At 39.1% G+C, this 21,077-nt stretch overlaps 1 long non-coding RNA gene across 6 annotated transcripts in view; it reads left to right on the top strand.

The window, feature by feature from the left end:
• The window catches only part of LOC133236618 (uncharacterized), a 405,417-nt gene that overhangs the window by 50,433 nt on the left and 333,907 nt on the right, over window positions 1-21,077 (top strand). For all 6 annotated transcript variants that reach the window (XR_009732945.1, XR_009732943.1, XR_009732941.1 and 3 more), the window contains one exon: window positions 12,510-12,637. This is a non-coding gene — a long non-coding RNA (uncharacterized LOC133236618). The remainder of the gene's footprint in view (window positions 1-12,509; window positions 12,638-21,077) is intronic.

The following is a 21,077-nucleotide window of genomic DNA, read 5'->3' as shown; positions in this document are numbered from 1 at the left end:
GAACCTGAGCCCCGTGCCTTGGAGGCACGGATTCCTAACCACTGGACTGCCAGGAAAGTCCTGGGATTAGGTTTCAAGTTATGAATTTTGAGGGGATACAGACATTCAGCCAAAATGGATAGGTTAGTGTTATTATACTTCCCCTGACATAGCTCACAGTAGAGCAAAGAGTCTTGGAGAGCCAAAAGGGAATTTTTATATTATCCAGTCCTACCCAGTCATCCCATAAATTCGGAAACTGAGGCCCAGCAAGTTTTGGTGGTTTCCGCAAGGTAGCCCAGCTGGCAGTAGCAGCACTGAGACTCCGGGGGATCCCTTTCACTGGAAGTGATACCTGGCCACGTCTCCCTTCGTCTGCCTGTAGTTATTTCTGTGTCTGGATTTGTTACCATTCGTGGCTTCATAGAGCTCATCATTGAGCACTGAGAACAGCAATATCCACCCTGTTTATCATGAACCATAATGTGGATTCCTGTTCTCCTTCTTTTGTGTTCTCTTTAATACACTGTTGCCGCAAATGCTGGGAGTCTGCTGAACATTTTCAAATGAAAACTATTGAATAATTTCAAGTATTTGTATTCATCTGTATTCACAAGTACAAATGCCGTTTTTGTCCCTTGAAGTGTGCAAAACGTTGGAGCTTGAGGGCCTGCCAGCCGATGCATGGGTACCTTTATTTTGAAATGTGTTTTGTGTGCAATTAACCAAAAGAAGTCCTTTCTGAAAGTTTGGCTGAGGTCCTAGAATTTGTACGTGACTTTACAATGTACTCTTACTGTATAGCATATTTAGTGTTTTTAGCCCCTGTTCTTGGCTTCTTAAGCTGACCAAGTTAAAGATTTATGGAAGAGGATTTCTCTTCTGCTAGCAGGGGATTATATCATGGTAAATATATAAATATATTTATATATATATACACATATACACACACATATATATATGGAAGTATAGTTGGTTTACAATATTAGTTTCAGGTGTTCAACATAATGATTCAATAATTTTATAAATTATACTCCGTTTAAAGTTACTTTAAAATATTGGCTCTATTCCTTGTGCTGTCCAATATATCTTCTTAGCTTATTTCTTTTGGACTTAGTAGTTTGTATCTATTAATCTCCTACCCCTGTCTTTCCCCGCTCCCCTTCTGTCCCCACTGATAGGCAGTACTTTGTTTTCTGTATCTGTAAGCAGACTTCTGTTTTTTTCATTCTTTTTTTTTTTTTAGAGTCTACATATAAGTGATAATATACAGTATTTATCATTCTCTGTGTGATTTATTTCACGAAACAATAATCCCTTTCAGATCCATCCATGTTGTTGCAAATGAAAAAGTTTTGTTCTTTTTTATGGCTGAATAGGATTCCATTGTGTGTGCGTGTGTGTCTATAATTTTACATCTTCTTTATCCATTAATCTGTTGGCAGACACTTAGGTTTTTTCTGTATCTTAGCTATTATAAATAATGCTTCTGTAAACATTGGGGTATGTGTATCTTTTTGAATTCGTGTTTTTGTGTTCTTCAGATATGTACACAGGAGCAGAATTGCTGGTCACATGGTGGTTCAGTTTTTAGTTTTTAGGAATCTCTGTACTGTTTTCTATAGTGACTGCACCAATTTACATTCCTACTGACGGTGTACAAAGGTTTCCGTTTCTCTGCATCTTCACCAACATTTGTTATTTGTAGACTTTTTTGGAAGATGGCCTGTTGGGCAAGTGTGAAGTAATATGTCATGTGGTTTTGATTTGTGTTTCTCTAATAGTTAGTGGTATTGAGGGTCTTCACATGTGTCTGTTGTCTGGCTGCTGTATCTTCTTCAGAAAAATGTCTCATCAGGTTTTCTGCTCATTTTTTTAACTGGGTTTTTTTGATATTGAGTTGTTTTAGCTGTTTAAATATTTTGGAAACTAACTCCTTATTGGTCGTATCATTTGCAAGCATTTTCTCTGATTCACTTATTGCTCTTTTTGTTTTGTTGGTGGTTTAAGTTAATTTTTCTAATTGTGGTAAAACACACCTAGCATAAACTTTACCATCATGGCTATTTTTAAGTATACAGTTCAGTGGCATCAAGTACATTTACATCGGTGTGTAGCCATCACCACCATCCGTCTCCAGATGTCTTTTCATCTTGCTACGCTGAAACTCTGGTCCTAGTAAAATGTATTGTATGTACAAATACATTCATAAAGCGGAAATAGTAAAATTCTTATGGCTGAAGGTACGATAGTGACATATGACTAATTAGATTTGTATTCTCCGTTTCATCAACATTTCAGCATCTTCAATTAACATTTATATGGTGTTTTTATTATAAATATTCTCACTTCATATTCAAAAACTCAAGTGAGATAGACATTAATAGTCCCACTCGGGGTCGCAAAGAGTCGGACACGACTGAGCGATTTCACACACACACACACACACACACGCACACACGCACACACACACGCGGTTATAGAGAGGTAAAGAAGGAGTGAGAATTTCTGCTTAATCCATTGCCCTTAAATCCTTTCCACTATACCGCACTTCAAAAGATTAGCATTTTCTTTTCTTTTTCCCTTCTTTCTTTCCCTCCCTCTGCCCCCCTTCCCTTCCTTCTTTCCCTCCTTCCCTATGTCTTCATTTGGTGATGATGGGGTAGATGTCCAGGAGGAGGATTTCTGGAGTTTTGTTGTAAATTATGGGTCTTGCCCTAACAGCAAACATTCTTGTTCATAACCTTGGGCGTGCTCATCAGATCAAGGATTATTATGCTTTGCCTAAACAGTTAGTAGATGCAGCAGATGTCTATTCAAATATTACTTTAAAAATGCCCAGAATTGTATTTAAATGGCTTCCATTATTCACTAATTAAATTGCAGATTGTTTCTCCTGGGGATTGTGCACTAGGCTGAATTTCTTCAATTTGTTTGTGTTGGAAGATGACAAAATAAATCTATTGCATTGCAGATTAGTGAAAAATCCTGCTGAATGGGCTAAAAAGTCCACATTCATCCTACAACAGACTTATTTAAAAAAAGCAATATATTTTCTTCTTTTCTGGCGATAGGGACAAAGAGTGGGCTTTTGTTAGTTTTTATTTGTGTATTTTGATTCTGGGGCTTAAAAATACATGGAGGGATCTGAGATACAATGGAAGCCCATGTGTTTTATTGAATGTGTCAGCTTCCTTGATCTGCATGGATTTTACAAAGAGCTCTCCGATGGAATGCAGATATTTTCAAACCATGTGTGTGTTTCTCACACAGGTGCCACAATTTAAATCTTTAATCAGTCTTGTCAAGAGGTTAGAAGTAGCAACCAGTTTGTCCTTAGATTTCATTTAGGGTCCTTATCAATTGCTATTGCCTAGATCAAGAGTGATTACAGAACACCCTTCCATGTACTGTCTTCATTTACGCTGAGAGAGGGAGGCAAAACCAGAATTAGGAGAAGGAATCAGCCAGAAGAGTTCAGTGTTCCTGCAGACCAGAGACCTGTCACAATATGCCCTTGATGCTTTTTGCACAAGAATGCTTGCTTGTTCTTAACATTTAGATTATTTCCATACCCCTAATTAAAAAACAACAAAACAAAAACATGACAATTTCATAATAATGTTCACTCTTACGCACAGATAATTAAGACTTTGCTCTCAGAATAAATAAATATCTGACACTTGTGAGCACTGGCTCTGGGGCAGCAGTGTCTCTGCTATGCCTCGTATATATTATCATATTTAATCCTTTCCACCTGGTGAGGAAGGTGGTATTTTCCTGACTTTACAGCTAGGAAAGTGAGGTTCGAAGAAGTTAGGAGGCTGCCTCAAACATCACACTGGTGATAAATGGCAGATCTGGGGTTGTGTCCATTTTGTGATATCAGTGCTCAGTTTTGTTTTTTTTTAAACGCAGCATTCATTTTTGTCAGCATTGTTGCTGATATTAATATTCTTTGGGCTTCCCTGGTGGTTTGGAGGTAAAGAATCTGCCTGCCAGTTCAGGAGACGTAGGTTCAGTCCCTGGGTTGGGAAGATCCTCTGGAGGAGGGCATGGCAACCCACTCCATTCTGGAAAATCTCATGGACAGAGGAGCCTGGTGGGCTACAGTCCATGGGGTCACAGAATTGGAAATAAACAACAATGTTCTTTAGACTTAGGAACTGATGTTGACCCATCATCCATAAGTCCATGGGCGTTCAAGACAATCTCAGACAAAATGTAAGAATTTGGTTCTGTTCCACCGTGCGCTAAGCTGGAGTGGGGAGCTGTAGAGCTACCAAAATATTGGATGGCAAACTGAATGCATTTTCAATCCAAGTGCCTCTGAGTAGTGACCCTGGACAGCTGGTGAGAAAGAGTGTGTCACCAACATAAATAATTGGGAAGGAGTGTTGGATGAGTTTGAAGCAAGGCAGCGAGCGATTCCCACATGGAGCTGTTAAGAAGGGACCTGGGAGTGTGAAGAAATGAAGGTTGCTTGATGTCCGGGATAAAATAAGGGGTGGATCTTAGCACTACAGATGGAAGCGGCAGCAGTTAAGTGACAGAGAACCAGAAGAGAGACATCTCCATCTGGATTCATTCAGAAAAGGATGTCAGACGACTACAACAATGGCAGCATACAAATCTCCTTTGCTTATGTCAGATCAAAATGCGGGACAGATTCAAAATGGGTCCTTCGCATACGCATTCCTGTTCTGAGTTACTCTATGCTTTGTAAGTGACATTGTAAGGTCAAGAGCGATTTTAGCCTTATATGTTAAATTTATTTTCAAGAAAGCAAGTACTTCTTTTCATAGAACCTCTGACCACCTTCTTGTTAATGTTTGGAATAAAATGTGAGTTGTTTGTTCTTACTGTTGTTTCCCAGTATTTTAGATGAGCCGGCAGACACAATTCTGTTGTTCTCTAGCTGTGATGTAGTGTTTGAGAAATGCTGAGGAAGTTCAGTAACCTTTCGTAGGGTGGTGATGAAATTCAGGACTGGAGGAAGATTTATGGGTCAGTAGGAATAAAATGTTGCTGTTTATTTCTGAATGTCAAGTCACAATGACCTACTTTTCCTTTTTGCTTATGGTTTTTGTGATTCAAGTTCTTCAGGCATAAATAATTTGGGGGCTTTTGCTCTTTTTCTTTGCTGCCTCTTCTAGGATTTTTGTGTTCTGGCACTCACTTGCTAATGTGGATATTTTAATCATATTTCATATGAAAAGGCTTGGGAAAAGATGTTGATACTTTTCATTAGACAAATGGAAATGGTGTTGTATTTATATACAAAAAATATTTACTGAAACTAGCAGAATATCATATTTTTAGGAGTGTGTGTGTGTCTTAGGCCCCTATGAGAATTTTTTAAAAGCAGTGGAAACTAGCCCCAAGAAAAAATCCATATATTCACATGCACATAAGATTTTCTCGTACAATTTCAAATGGTGAATTCAGCCCTGAACTCTTGGCTATGGATCCTTTGTTCTGAAATATCAAAAGTCATTCTGAATACATTTGATTTTGGGCACTGGCTATTTCTGTGGTCCCTGGGAAAAGGTGGACTTTTGCAGTTGTATAAGACAGTAGGAGATTTCTAGATTTCAAGTGAATGTACTCTAAGCCATAGTTACAGAGCGTGGTAGAGAAAGAACATGACTTTGAGAGTGTGTATCCTGCGGATGTTGGATGGTGAGAAATGAGACTAGAGAAATATTAGAAATTATAATTAATGACTTAGTTTTCCCTTTTTAAAAAAAAATTGGAACATATACTCAACCTGAGGGTTTCCAATAAAAATTTTATCAAGACAAAAGTCAGTATTTACAGTCACATTAGACTCTGAGAATGCAGGATGGAGATCCTGGAAGGCAGGGACCATGGCCCCGTGATATATGTTCAGGGAGCTCCTATATGTGACTGAATAGCTCTGGGAGTATTCAGAGCTATTCAGAAAAGGCCAGTCCTCATTGGATGTCTTTTGGGAGGTGATGAGTTTTGGGTCAGAGGTTCATCTGGATTTAACGCTTTTCTCTCAAGGCATCGGGGTGATAAACCACTTAGTATAGGCGAAACACCTAGAAGAGCTCTCCCTGTCCTCCTTTTTCTCATGCCAGATGCACCTTTACTCTCCAGCTCCCGAATGGCTCTGGTGAGAAAGTGCTCAACAAATTGTGCAAATATTCACCTAAAAGCAGTAAAAATCTTAGGCCACATTTACTATCCTGGGCTTCCCTGAGGTAAAGAATTCGCCTGCAATGCAGGAGACCCGGGTTTGATCCTTGGGTATGGAAGATCCCCTGGAGAAAGGAATGGCTACTCACTCCAGTATTCTGGCCTGCAGAATTCGATGGACAGAGGAGCCTGGCGGGCTACAGTCCATGGGGATGCAAAGAGTTGGACATGACTTAGTGACTCACACACACCATCGTACCAGCGATGCACAATAAAAGCCCATAAAAACAAAATCTTGTCTTCATTTTCCTGCAATGATCAGTTACAGTAGTCTCCTATTTATACCACTTACATAACATCTGTAAGTAATGCCTTATGGTCACCTTGGTTCATTTACCAGACTGAGAACCTCTCAAATTAAGGTCAGGGATCTTTTCAAATACCACTTGGTAGTCCTTTTACTAATAAAGCAAGCCAAGCATATTGCTGGTGTTCAGCAAATAGTTGCTGAGCAAATATTAAGAAGGCCAGTTAGTGTCACTTAAAATCTCTAAACGTTCCCTTTTGAATTGTCTCCAACTGCTGATCAAGTTCGAACAGCAATTCAAGGTTGTGTTGTCAGAGGCGAAGCTGTTTGCTTGCCATTATGACAATTAGCCTTGTAAGTTACCCATGTCTGCATAGCAAGTCAGTTGTAGTCCTTACATGCTTGGTTTTCTGTTGCTCTTGATGCTGTGTAGAACCACGATGGATGGACTTGCTGTCAGATTCTGATAAGTTTGCTGTTCGGCTTCAGCTGTGGGCAGGGACAAAGCAGGCTCATTCATTAAATTACCATTCATTGACTACCATGTGCTAGGTATTATTTATCCACCAAGGATCTCAATACGAGTAAGATGAGGCATCTGCTTATACTCAGTTCTCAACTTGTTAGGGGAAACAGACACATGAGTAGTAATTGCCATATCTACTGTGTTAAGCGGCTTGAGAGAGTAAAGAAAGGAAGGACCAAGATGGGGACTAACTGATTCTGTTTGAAGGTGGGAAGACTGTGCCAGGCAGAGGACAAAGCGAGGGATGAGACTGGAATGGCGACATTCCAAAGCAAAGCAAGAGCCAGAGCAAAGCACAGATGAAGAGTTGGAGATCTTGAGCAATACACCTGGAGCGGAGGATGGGAGAGCCAAGCATGGCTGGGATGAGCTGGAAAGGTGGTGTATAGGCACTTCAGAAGTGTCTTTAAACCCGTTCTGGTTTCCATGCCTAGTAGTTTGGATTTTCTCTTTTGAATGGGGGAAAGCCAGTTCTGACCACCGGTTTTCTAAGAGTGAACATCTACACTCAGATCTCAGTTCTTTCCTGGGGATAGAGACTGCAATTGGCCAGAGGAACAATTTCATCACAACTCCCAATAAATTACCAGGGGAACTTAAACACAATTCAGTGTAGGGCAGTTGCTCTTGAATGTAAAGTTTATGTGTTTGCTTAGAATGAAGAGAAATCAGGATGAACTTTGTTTCTCATTTTAGCATTTTGACTCGAGGATCTGAGTAAGACTAATGGTGTAAATCAGCACTGTCCTTTCGAAACTGGCTTTGTATAGAGCTGACATCAAAGAGTAGTGGCTGGTGGTATGAATAAAGTAGGGGCGGCAGAGAGCGGTCAAATACTCAATCTAGGTCATCTTGTACTTGGTGGGGTAAGGGAGCTACTTTAGATCCAGTACTTGTATAACCTGTATAACTAGATTTCTCCCCCTAGTTAGAGTCTAAGTAATTTTAATTGAAAAAAAACTTGACTTTGTCATATGCCTAGTAGCATCGTTGCCCTGTTCATTCCTTTATCCAATAGCAAATATTTATTGAACACCTACTAGCTGCTACTCTTAAAGGTTAAATTTTAAGAGGGAAGAGATGATGGCTCAGTGAGGATGTTACAGGCATTTGTAGGAGTATGTGCCAAAGCCCAGGCTTCTCTAGTGGCTCCGTGGTAGAGAATTTGCCTGCCAACCCAGGAGACTCAGGTTCGATCCCTGAATTGGGAAGATCCCCTGGAGAAGGAAATGGTGACCCACTCCAGTATTCTTGCCTGGGAAATCCCACGGATAAGAGGAACCTGGTGGACTGTAATCCACAGGATCGCAAAGAGTCGAATACAGCTTGGTGACTAAACATAAGTACGTGCCAAAAGCCCAGGCTGAGTGTGTGTGTGTATGTGTGTGTGTTTGGGGAAAATGAAAAATGCTTAGCCAGGCTATACTGTGGAGTGTGACGGAAAGCAGAGAAATTGGGCTGAAACTTTGCTCAGAGCCCAGTTACAATTTGAACTATATGTTCAGGTGTCTGGAATTTATCCTCATGGCGATAGGAGAGCTGCTTCCTAGGAAGATGAGTTTAGCTGGTGTAAAAGAATGGATGGAGTAAGGCAAAGTTGAAGACTGACCAGTTGGGAGGTTTCTATAGCAATCTGACTGGGAGATGACAGTAGCCCTAAGTTGGGAGAGAGACTGAAGGAATACAGAAACTTGACTGGAGTCCAAAGATATTTAGGAAGGTAGATTTTAAATGAGACTTGGTGACTGACGGGAGGTGGGAGTCTTGGGCAGCTAGAAAGAAGAGGATGCTCTTTCTTGATCTAGGAAACATAATATTTATCTACTGGGGTGGACGTTCTTTTCAGTATAATTCAAAGAGTGTTAAACTGATCTAGGAAACCTTTACATTCTCTGATAACCCAGATGCAGGGGAGAGGAGAGGAATAAATTCAGAAGCGTGAACATGCTCTCATTTTGATTTTTCTCTCTCTGCATTTGAATTTCAAGGCCAGGAGCATATGCCTCATGAGTTCGTGGGAGATTGTGATCCTATAATCTTTTTCATTTTTCACAGAACTAGAGTGATGTAAACTTCCTTGGAGAAGGTGATTTTGCAGCTTCTGAATTACAAGCTCTTCCAAGTCCACCTCTGGTTGAAAATCAGTGGTGTCTGGTGTTTGTCAGAAGCCCCCCAACACTCATGTCCAGCTCACCAGTACTCATATTTCTTGCCTGTCACTTTGAGCCAAATAATTTCTAGTGGTCCCCAACTGCTAGGATCTCAAGCTCTTATTCTCTTGAACCTTCTTCTTTTTTAAAAAAAATTAAAAAAAAAAAGAATCTTTTCTAGAAAAGCACGTTTGATGCTGAATAAGTAGGGTTTTCTCCTGAACATGTCATCCAGGTCATTAAATGGAAAATATGGTCTGTGATGCTACAGAGCTTGTCTTTTTAAATATGTTTTGAATATAAAAAATCAAAATTGTCTGGGTTCTGTTAAAAGAATGTATAGCCAGAATGTTAATTTGATTATCTTCCTCGACTTTCCCAGGCTTTCATAGGCCAGCACTTTGTTTGAACAGCTGTACTCCTGTAAATCTCAGTAACAAATGAATCAAGAATAATTTTGTGGGGCAAGTCAGATGAAAGGGGCTTCCTATGAAAGACAGGTCATTAAGAGAAGGAAGAAGGAAAGACTAGCAAAAATATGAGACATTAAACAATTTTTTTTAATAAGGCAGTTTGCTCTCATAATTCTTTTCTGATAATGTTAAAATATACTGTCCTTAATGGAGAAAAATGCTTTATTTTCCGTTAGGTTCTAATATTGGGTGGAAAGAGAATTTAAAACTAAAGTCAGCAGGAAAAGAGAAATGCTGAAAACTGAAAAGCATAAAAAATAGGAGAGCAGTATAGTCAGTTTTCTATTATCTGTAATTTTCTGTCCTCTATATGTGTGTTATCCATAAGCTGGGGTTGAGGGGATGGAAGAGGAGTGGGTGAAACTGTGAAATCTGTCTGCCTCCAATCACAAAAAGATAAAATAAACATGTGAAAAGGTATTTGCAAGAACTGGAGGAGAGAAGGACTTTTGGCTCTTAACATCTTACCTAGCAGATAGAACTGAAAGCCAAAAATAAAGCTAAAGTAAATTCAGGGAAGCATTGATTCACCCAACAAAATAAACGACTTAGTGGATTTGCTAATCTAATTAATCAACTCTTGCTTTTCCTTTCCAAGGTAGGTTCGCAGGCAGAGAAATAAATTAAATCAGCATTCCCCTCCCCCTCTAACTAAAAATAAGCTTGCTTTCCCTGGGTGACTCTGTCATTTAAAATTCCCAAGGCTGTCCTCACCCCCTCCCTGCCTCCCCGCAGTCCCCTGGCAGAAGCAATTGTAAGGAGACAAGATCTGTGCTGTGCAGATTACTGAGTTTGGGTTTTCAGAGTATTATACCTTAGCTCTCCTACTTACACTGATGAATAAAATGAATATTAACAGGTTATTTTAAGAAATAAATGGTTCAGGATGGGGAGCATGTGTATACCTGAAATTTTTTTTTTTTTAATTTTAAAAATAAAAAAAAAAAAAAAAAAGAAATAAATGGTCTATGAATGATGTTGATTTGGAGATAGAGGAGCCAGTGACTCATAGATAGATCTTTTGTGAAGCTTAAAATCGTATTGATGGTAGAAAATGGTGTTTTGCGGGGGGAGATCCTGGAAAATTAAAGGTATTTAAAGTTTGAAGACAATTTTAATTGTGAAAATCTAGACACTGAAAGAGAAAAACAAATATTGTATATTAAGGCATATATATGGAATCTAGAAAAATGGTACAGATGAACCTATTTTCAGAGCAGGAAGAGAGATGAAACTGTAGAGAACCAACACGTGGACACAGGAGTGGAAAGGGAGAGTGGGACAAATTGAAAGATTAGGATTGACATATATGCACTTCCATATGTAAAACAGATAGCTAGTGGGAAGCTGCTGTCATGTCCAGGGAGCTCAGCTCGGTGCTCGGTGATGACCTAGATGAGTGGGATGGAGGGAGGTCTAAGAGGGAGGCGATATATGTATATGTATAGCTGATTCACTTCCTTGTACAGAAGAAACTAACGCAGCATTGTAACACAATTATACTCCAATAAAAAAACTATTTCAGTTCAGTAGTCTGCAGACTTGGTACTTAATATTGCCCCTTCTTAACCTTAAACCTCTACAATAAGACTTGGTTTAGATTGCATGTATCTACATATAATCATTTGATACACACATACACTCACCTAAACACAATATACAAAGAACCCTGAATAAACGGGAAACAAATTAATCAAAAGATTGCAAAGTGGTGAATGACACCTTTTACGCAAGTCAGAGAAAATATAATACAGGGATATCCTCGGTAACAAGTTAATTATGAGTCAAGACCGTATCACTAGGTTTTTATTGTTCAAAGGCATGATACCCGGATACGGAAATAGGAGGACAGCAGATTAGAAATAAGAAAACAATGTTTGCATTAGAGTTCTGCTCACACTTGCAGCATTTCTTTGCCTTCATCATGATTTGGGCATTCTTCCAAGAAAGACTTAAGTACTTCCAGCTGACTTCATATTTTTTTTTTAATTTTTATTGGAGGATAATTGCTTTACAATATTGTGCTGGTTTCTGCCACACATCAACATGAATCAGCCACAGGTTTACATATGTCGCCTCCCTCTTGAACCTCCCTCCCATCTCCCACCACATCCCACCCCTCTGTGTTGTCACAGAGCACTGGGGTGAGCTCCCTGGGGCACACAGCAAGTCTCACTGGCTATCTGTTTTACTTATGGTCATGCGTATGTTTCCATGCCCCTCTTTCAATCCGTCCCACCCTCTCCTTCCCACAGTGTCCACAAATCTGTTCTCTATGTCTGCGTCTCTACTGCTGCCCATCAGTACCATCTTTCTAGAATCCATACATGTCTTAATATATGACATTTGTCTTTCTCTTTCTGACTTCACTCTGTACAATAGGCTCTAGGTTGCCAGGAACCTTAATCAACTTCTGGCCCCCCTGCCTTGAGGGTCAAAGACTCCCCAAGGATTGCCTTTCCCCACTTTTCCTTCTTTGATAGACCAATTCTGATTCTTTCCAGTCTTGTTCACTCTAAGATATTATGCTCAAGATTCATTTATATGCTCAACTAATCTTAATTAATATGTAACAGAAGATCAGGGCACAATCAAATTAGGTTCTGAAAATACTTGAATAGTTGGGTATCAGTTTAATGAATTAAATAGCTCGTGGATCAACTTCTCTTCCCAACAGTGTCTTAGTCTTGCTTTCACTTCTTTTTTCAAATTATTTTTTAATTTTTTAAAATTTTTTGACGGTGCCACATGGCATGTGAGATCTTAGTTCCCCAACCAGGGGAATCTGCGCGCCTTGCTCTGGCAGCATGGGGTCTTAGCCACTAGACCACCAGAGAAATCCCTTGCTATTATTTCTTAATACTCTTTTCAACTTCCATTTTGGATGAATGTTCTCTTTTAACTTACAGATGCTTTTGCTATCTGGAAACTTATGCCCACGTCTGTGACTGCGGGTCAGAATTGCTTTCCTCACATTCTGATTGGGAGAGTTGTTAAACATTGGAATGTCCTTCTGAGCTGGGCTGTGGAATGTCATGTAAGTTACTAGCATTTTTTTTTTCCGAATATGATGAATTTTCACATGTTGTAGGAATAGTTTGGGCAAGTCTGTGAAATTCCCCTCTTTTTTATTGAAGTGTAGTTGACATATTCTATTAGTTTCATATGTACAACAAAATGATTTGATATTTGTATATATTGTGAAATGATCACTCCAATATATCTAGTTAATAACCCGTGACCACACATAGTTGAAGAATTTTTTTTTGTTGTGATGAGTGCTTTCAAGATTTACTCTCTTAGCAGCTTTCAAATGTGCGGTACAGTATTATTAACTATAGTCACCAAAGCTATTTAATTTTTTAACTGAAATGTACTTTTTGACTCCCTTCACCCATTTTCTTCACTCGTCTATTCCCAACCACCAATCTGTTCTCTATGAGTTTTCTTTTTCTTTTTTTTTAAAAGATTTAACATAAAAGTGAGATCATATGGTATTTGTCTTTGTCTGACTTATTTCACTTAGCAGAATTATCCATTCATGTCATTGTAAATGGCAAGATTTCTTTAATGACTGAATAATCTTCCATTATATATGTAAAGCTTCCCTGGTGGCTCAGACGGTAAAGAATCTGCCTGCAATGCAGGAAACCCAGGTTCAACCCCTGGGTCCTGAAGAACCCCTGGAGGAGGGTATGGCAAGCCACTCCAGTATTCTTGCCTGTAGAATTCCATGGGCAGAGGAGCCTGGTGGGCTACAGTCCTTGGGGTCACAAAGAGTCGAACACGACTGAGTGACTAAGCACACACACACACACACACACACACACACAGACACCGCATTTTCTTCATCCATTCATCCACCAATGGACACTTAGGTTGTTTGCATATCTTGGCTACTGTAAATAATACTGCAGTGAATATTGGGTTGCGTATATCTTTTGAATTAGTGTTTCCATTTTCTTTAGATAACTATTCAGAAGTAGAATTGCTGGATTTATGGCACTTCTATTTTTAATTTTTCAGATAAAATCCATATTCTCTTTTCCATAGTTGCTGCACCAATTTACATTCCTGGGGTTCCTTCTTCTCCGCATCTTTCCCAACACTTGTTATTTCTTGTCTTTTTGATAATAGCCATCAGACAGATGTAAGGTGGCATCTTGTGGTTTTGAATTTTATTTTCTGATGATGAATAATCATCTTTTCATGTACTTGTTGGCCATCTGTATGTCTTTAGGAAAATGTCTATTCAGATCTCTGATACTTTTAAGGCTGTGAATCCCAAAAGTACTCAAATATACTCAAATGAAATGTTTTAAACTTGGTTGTCATGGATTTGAATGCATACCTGGCCATTTCTGAGAATTCACTTTGTGATTTATCAAGTTATCCTTAACATTCAAATTGGGGAATGATTTGGCTAGATACAGATGAAGAATATAAACGTTACCCTCTTCTAATTATGATGGCCAAGAAATCCTTAAAAACTCATCACTTTTCCTGTGACATCTTCCCAGACCTCCCTCCCACTGTCAGCCATTGGATACTACCTAAGTTGATCCATGTCAAGGATTAAACAGTGTCTGAAATGAAGTGAAGTGAAAGTTGCTCAATCGTGTCCAACTTTTTGCGATCCCATGGACTATACAGTCCCTGCCATTCTCCAGGCCAGAATACTGGAGTGGGTAGGTAGCCTTTCTCTTCTCCAGGGGATCTTCCCAACCCAGGGATCGAACCCAGGTCTCCTGCGTTGCAGGCGGATTCTTTACCAGCTGAGCCAGCAGGAAAGCCCAAACATAGTATCTAGGACCATGTAAAAAAAATGCTCATAAATGTTAGCCTTCACTGGGCTTGCCAGGGGGCTCATAGGTAAAGAATGCCTGCCAACGCCGGAGACTTGGGTTCAGTCCCTGGATCGGGAAGATCACCTGGAGAAGGAAGTGCCAACCCACTCCAGTATTCTTACCTGGAAAATCCCGTGGCCAGAGGAGACTCCTGGCCTATAGTCCACGGGGCTGCAAAAGAGTCGGACACAATTCACCAATTAAACAGCAACAGCATTGTAATTATTTTTAATATTTATAATCATTGTATTTAATATGTATAAAAGATTTATTTTCATTTTATAGTAAAACATTTTCATATACTCTGTGCTCTTTTATGGCAGCTTGTACATCTTGCATGTATTCAGTCAGTCGTCAAAAAATTATTGCTTGCCTAAGTGTTTTCGGGACGGACATTATATCCCTGTTATACAAAGATGACTAAGACAAGGATGTCCTTTAGAAAAGGATGGTTTGCCTCTTATGATCAAGAGTTATGCTAGTATATTTATTTTTGTCTTTTATATTGTGAGTTCATTTGAGGTCAAAACCAGAAGATTCACTATTAACTTATCCTGAAATGGTTTAGAATTAAAAAGAGAAATCATCACAAAGTAACCTCGCTTAGTCCAACTACTTTTATTTTTTAATTTTAATTAACAAAAATTATTAGCCTTTAGCACAGTATCTGGGCTTCCCAGATGGCACTGGTGGCAAAGAACCTGCCTGCCAAAGCTGGAGACATAGGAGAAGAGGGTTCGATCCCTGGGTTGGGAAGATCTCTTGGAAAAGGTCATGGCAACCCACTTCAGTATTCTTGCCTGGAGAATCCCATGATCAGAGGAGCCTGGTGGGCTATAGTCCATAGGGTCGCAGAGTCAAACAGGACTGAGGTGACTCTTCACGCTCTCGCTCACAGTATCTGGCATGTAGGAAATCCAGTTGTATATTATCAGGTGATTTACATTCAGTGTTGCTCAATGGGTGACTTCTCATTGAAAACTTGTTAGTAAGGAGGCTCAAAAAAGGACACAGCATCATGCTAGAAAGTTGGCTAGGACTGAGTTTTTTCCCCCAATTTATTTGATAAATAACCAACCTGTAACATTGTACAAGTTTAAAGTATTTTTATCTTTTAATTGTTTGGCTGAGCCAAGATATATGGGATCTTAGTTCACTGACCAGGGATTGAACCTGTGTCTCCTGCAGTGGAAACACAGAATCTTAACCACTGAACCTCCAGGGAAGTCCCTAAGTTAAAGGTTTACAACATAATAATTTGATATTGACAATATAACATGTTACAAAATGATCACTACAATAAGTTAACATCTATCACTTTATATTGTTAATTTTTTTTTTTTTTGGTCTTGTGACAAATTGCTTTTGAAACATTACAGTCTATACAGCTCTGGACATATTAAGAGTGTTGATTAGTTCAACATATTGGCATTCCTCTTTATCCTTTAGGACAGTGGTCCGCAACCTCCAGGATCGAATGCTTGATAATCTGAGGTGGAGCTGATGTAATAATAATAGAAATAAAGTGCACAATAAATGTAATGCACATGAATCATCCAGAGACCACCCCCCACCCCTCGCCCCTTGTCCATGGAAAAATTATTTTCCACGAAACCAGTGTCTGGTGCCAAACGGTCGAGGACTGCTGCTTTAGCCGACCGTGCTATAGAAAGAATGAACACTGGAATGGTCATTACAGTTACTCTCTTCTAACGATACCTAAACCCACTCCAGTATTCTTTCCTGGGGAATCTCCTGGTCGGAGGAGCCTGGTGGGCTAAAGTCCACAGTGGTGCAAAGAGTCAGACACGACTGAAGCAACTTAGCACACACGCATCGATACCTAATGTTGTATGGAGCTCCCACATTTCTTGGTTCATCTAATCCTCAGAATAATTCTATGAGATCTGAAGGGCAGTAGATTCTTTTACATTTTATAAATGTGGGCAACTTTCCAGATAATGTCAGTGATTTCTTAAGATCATGCATGTAATAAGTCTAGCATCAAGGCCCAAACCTGTTTCCTCAGTTCAGATCCATTGCTTTCACCTCTAGATTGTCATGGCTGGGATATTACTTAGTTAAAGAAGCTGGGATGGTTTCAGTGTGGAAAATAAAAAATACGTGAAAAAGATGATCACTATCTTTACATTTTTCAGAGCCCATTCTGTAGGTGGGGTAGTAATTAGCCTTATTCTGAAAATTCTCAGGGTAAAACTTTGAATGTTTGTTGCTTATGCCTGCTTTTATTTTGGCCTAATAGGGAAATTTTTTCTGATATGCAGGGAACCCGTGACCAGTTCTGCCATGCGTTATGCACTGCCCTCTGCTCACTTGTGTGCTTTATTTCATCAAGTTCTTCCCATCTTATTCGTGATTTCTTGGTCATCTTTTCTACCACAGGACCTTTGCACTGCCAGGCCCTCTGCCTGGGGATTGCCTTTCCTCTTTCCCCACAGTTTTGCTTGGTTGAATCTCATGTATCCTTTTGGACTCAGCTTAAAGGTTCCTTGCCTGGAGAAGACTTTTCAAAGAGAATGAATGTTTGCCAGCTTCACTGAAGAGTCAGAATTCCTTATTGTAAGCAACAGAAAATGCACTTTGAGCAGAAATGAAGCTTATGAAAGGATATCGAGACATTCATAAGAGAGAGCCTCCCTGGGAGGCTGAAGAACTAGGCACATAGGTCAAGTTTCAGAAACAGTGTCCACACCACGCCGGCAAACTGGCCCAGAGAAGAATCTGTTGCCTGGTGTGCTTCTGAACTGAGCACGCGATGCTGTGGTTGACAGTGTTGCCCGGAAATCTATTTAATTGCAACCACTGTCAACAGTAGTGCTGCCTGGGAACTCACTTGCAGTGTTGCCCTCCTGAGCTGGAAACCTCTGCTACCATCTTGACCAATAAAAGCAAAGCAAATCCACACCAGAATGCATCGTCCTTCATCCAGTTGGTCATATGTGAATACCAGTTTTGCAAGAGTGAATCTGATTGGTGGTGCTGAAGTCAGCCTAGCGGCAAGCTGGCTGGAGAACTGAGCTTCTCAAGTTCTATCTTGGGAAAATGGGCCCTCAACCCATTTTCAAATTTTGACCCATTTTGACCTGGGTCAAAAATGACCCAGCTACATCAAGGGTGTTCCAAAGGTGCTGGCCAGTCAGAAAACATGGCAAATATCTTCTATACCAATTACCAATGTTCTTATCTATATTATAGGCCAATCATTCCTACTTCACAGGATTGTTATAAGGATTAAGGAAGGTAATTTAGGTGAAACTGCTTAGTAAACCGTACAGAGAGATATACGTATAAAATAGTATTATTCTTTTACTATGATTTATATCTTTAGCCAAAGCTTAAAATTGAGTGCTTAATAAGTTGACTAATCTCCAATTCACTTTAAAGGTTTTTAAGATAGGGAGAATATTCTACTTTCCCACAATGTAAATGTTCAGGAGAAATTGAAAAAACAACTTGTTATATCAAATAAATGCCCTCATAAATTTATATTATCTCCACATTTTTATTTTGAAATGGAATCATAGAAGATGACACGGAACATGGAGATGGTAGTTTTAAATTGTGGATGAGTTTTCAGCTACTTTTTGACTGTCTCTGAATTTTAAGTATTTTTTCTGCTTTAGTTTTTTTGACTCTGGATTCATCATGAATACAGACCTCTTGTTCCAAACCAGACAATGGGCTTATTCAACCTTCAAGGGCCTCAACATTTGGTTGGTCTGCTGTGGCCTTTCAGTGACTCTTCTAGAGGGATTATTATCTTAGAAAAAATGTAGATGTGACAGCTGAGTTTTTAGCACAAGTAAAAGCAGTTGTGTAAAAGAGGATGTTAGTGTAAATGGCTGTTGCACTTGCCAGACTTGCATTAATGCTGTTGCAGTGGAAATTAGTCACACAGTCAGTGGGTGCAGTTCTGGCCTTGCAGGTAAACCTCCTCTGTAGAAGAGGAGAGGTCAATATCAGTGCTCTTTCAGAGGAGAAGGAGCCAGGCAGGCCTATTTTCTTCTTTAACAGAAACACTTCTCTGTATAATAATCAAGATTTTTGGATTAGGAGATGATTAGCTTTGCTTTTTTGTAAATATTAAATTGAAGTAATATATTGCTAGAAAAATTGAAACACCGCCCAGCTTTGCATTGTTTAAAATTGGGTTATAATCCTCAGATCGTTTGATTTCTGCCATCCTAAAGTTATACTTTATTCAAGAATATGGAGGATTTTAAGATCTGCGTGTTCAGACACCTTCTTACTTATGCAGTGCTTTATACTGGTTTGAACTGCCTTCTGAATTTCCAAATCACTTATGTTGAATTCAGGGAAATTTCTTCCTAATTTCTTTCTCCACACTTTCACATATGTGTATACATGTTGTCACTCATTTATGCTTAACCTAAATAAGGCGTTTGTTTCAGGGCATTGGAAATCTGGTCCTTACACTGTGTTTTGCTAGAGGTTTTAAGCTTGCAAGAGGAGGCTGCCTTGTAAATAGCATGTAGTCAACAGAGCTTACTGGGGTGAACTGTAAATAGTAAATTTCGGTGACTCAACATTTGTTTAGATTACCTGATATGTCTAAGTATTCATGTGATCAGTGAATATTTTCCAGCTCTGAACATGGCTGATTGCATCGCTCAAAATACGTACTGTGCATAAGGGAGCTTGCTGTTTGGTTGGGGGAGGGGGAATGAGCTAGATTGAGGAGCAAATGGATTATTCAGGGCTAAAGCATTTGGTTTAATTGGTGCCTTGAAAGTAACTTGACACCCGGTCCCCCCTTCTCCCCCCAAGTCTGCAATGGATTTCTCAGTGTGGGTGTATATGATTACCTTTTATTTTATTGACTCACTAAATTCTTAGATTACACTACCATTTGATATTGACAAACCATAAAATTCCTATGGAATCTGCTCACTAGTGATTTATAAATAATTATCTTATTAATAAACTCAGCATCATTTGAAATTCAAGTTTAATTAAAACGGAAAAGCAAATGATTATGTAAAGATTTTTTTCCTCATTTAGACTTGTATGCTTTTATTGTCTCTTTGCCTTTTCTCTGAATTCATGGATTTTTATTTCAAACCCATTTTTTCCTACATGAATTTTTACAGAATCTGTTGTAATACCTGTTTTGTTGTTAGCTTTTGATTTAAGGATTTTTTTTTTTTAATTAAAAATGTTGGGAAGGACTTCTGAAGTAGAGTCTGAGGGAGTTAAATTGAAAAACAAATCTATGTTATTCAGGGAGTTTAGTTTTTAAAGATGCTGTTTAAAGATAATGATTGTTTATGGACTCTTTAAAGATGTTTTCTCATAAGAGTTGCCAGATAACAGATTAGTTATCTGAGAGTGGTTTAAAGACTTTGGAATTGCCTGGGTGACAATATTGCCTTATGGTACTTATAAAGCTCCTTTGAAGTAGGCTTTTTACCTTGGAAATCCAGAAAATATTTTTCTTTTCTTCTTTTATTAAACAGAAAGCAATACATGGAGTAGAGGCTTAGTAAAATGTTGTAGAAGCAATACACTGGTTATTTTTGTGATTGACTCGATTTTTCATCTTTCAGCCTTTACGGGCTACAGGATCTTTTCTTGGATTCTCGGATTAGTTGGAATTCTTAGCATGATGTGTATGCTGTTTTTTGCAAACGGCACATCCTTACCAAGTGCACACTGTCATGCCTCCGAGTTCGAGGCCCTCTTCCCTTTTGTCACCTCTTTCCTCCAAATATTATTTGGTGCAAAGTCTGTATTGCTGCTCCCAAGCTTGGTTGTTAAGACAGCTTTGAGTTGTAGGGCACGAAACATTTCTGAACAACTTATGTAATACACAGTCATGCTAAAGAAACAGGGTCAGTAGAGTGGGCTGTCGGAGTCAAGGCTAGAAACTTGCAGAGGTAGGTGTGGCCATGTGAGTCTTAGGTCCAAGCTTCTGTGAGCTCACAAAGGAGATGCATGGTCCATTGCTCTACAAAAGCTATTTAGGCAGGCGCTTTTCTTCCCAACTAGCTTTTAAATGCTCCTGAGGCCCTGAAGCCTATTCATGTGCGCCTCTCAAGATTATGAATACAAAAACCCTAGTGATTTTGGAAGTCCTAAAGAGAGACATCCTAACCAGAGCATCATCAACACATGATTCTGCTAATCAAATGAACAAATACATTTTAGGCTATCACAAATACACTTGCTTCTGTTGGTGAATACACTAGTCAGTCTCTGGAACCCTTCAACATTTATTCTGTTTTAGCATTGATAGGATGGTTGATATTGATTGTAAATTTGCATTCAAATAGTGGAGCCAGTCTTTTGTGATAGATGTAACTCCTGAGAGCAGTAGAAATGATCTTAGTTTTTATGGTTTGACAATACAGAAGGCATTTGATGAATACACAAGTTGGCTATTTCAAGCACTTTGGAACGTTAGTCCACAGAGATTATGTGTTTTTCCCCCTTTCAGGTTTCGTGTTTCAAAATAAAAAATTGTTTCTGTGATTATTTTAAATATAGTGTCTTAATCTAGTATATCAAGCCGTGTTTGATAGAACCTGAATCCAATTCAAAATCCCTTCATGAGAGAATAGAAATCATCACATGAAATTTATTAAAATA

The sequence above is a fragment of the Bos javanicus genome, chromosome 23 (genome assembly GCF_032452875.1).
Source record: "Bos javanicus breed banteng chromosome 23, ARS-OSU_banteng_1.0, whole genome shotgun sequence".
Taxonomy (NCBI): domain Eukaryota; kingdom Metazoa; phylum Chordata; class Mammalia; order Artiodactyla; family Bovidae; genus Bos; species Bos javanicus.
This window is presented reverse-complemented; position numbering and strand designations above follow the sequence as displayed.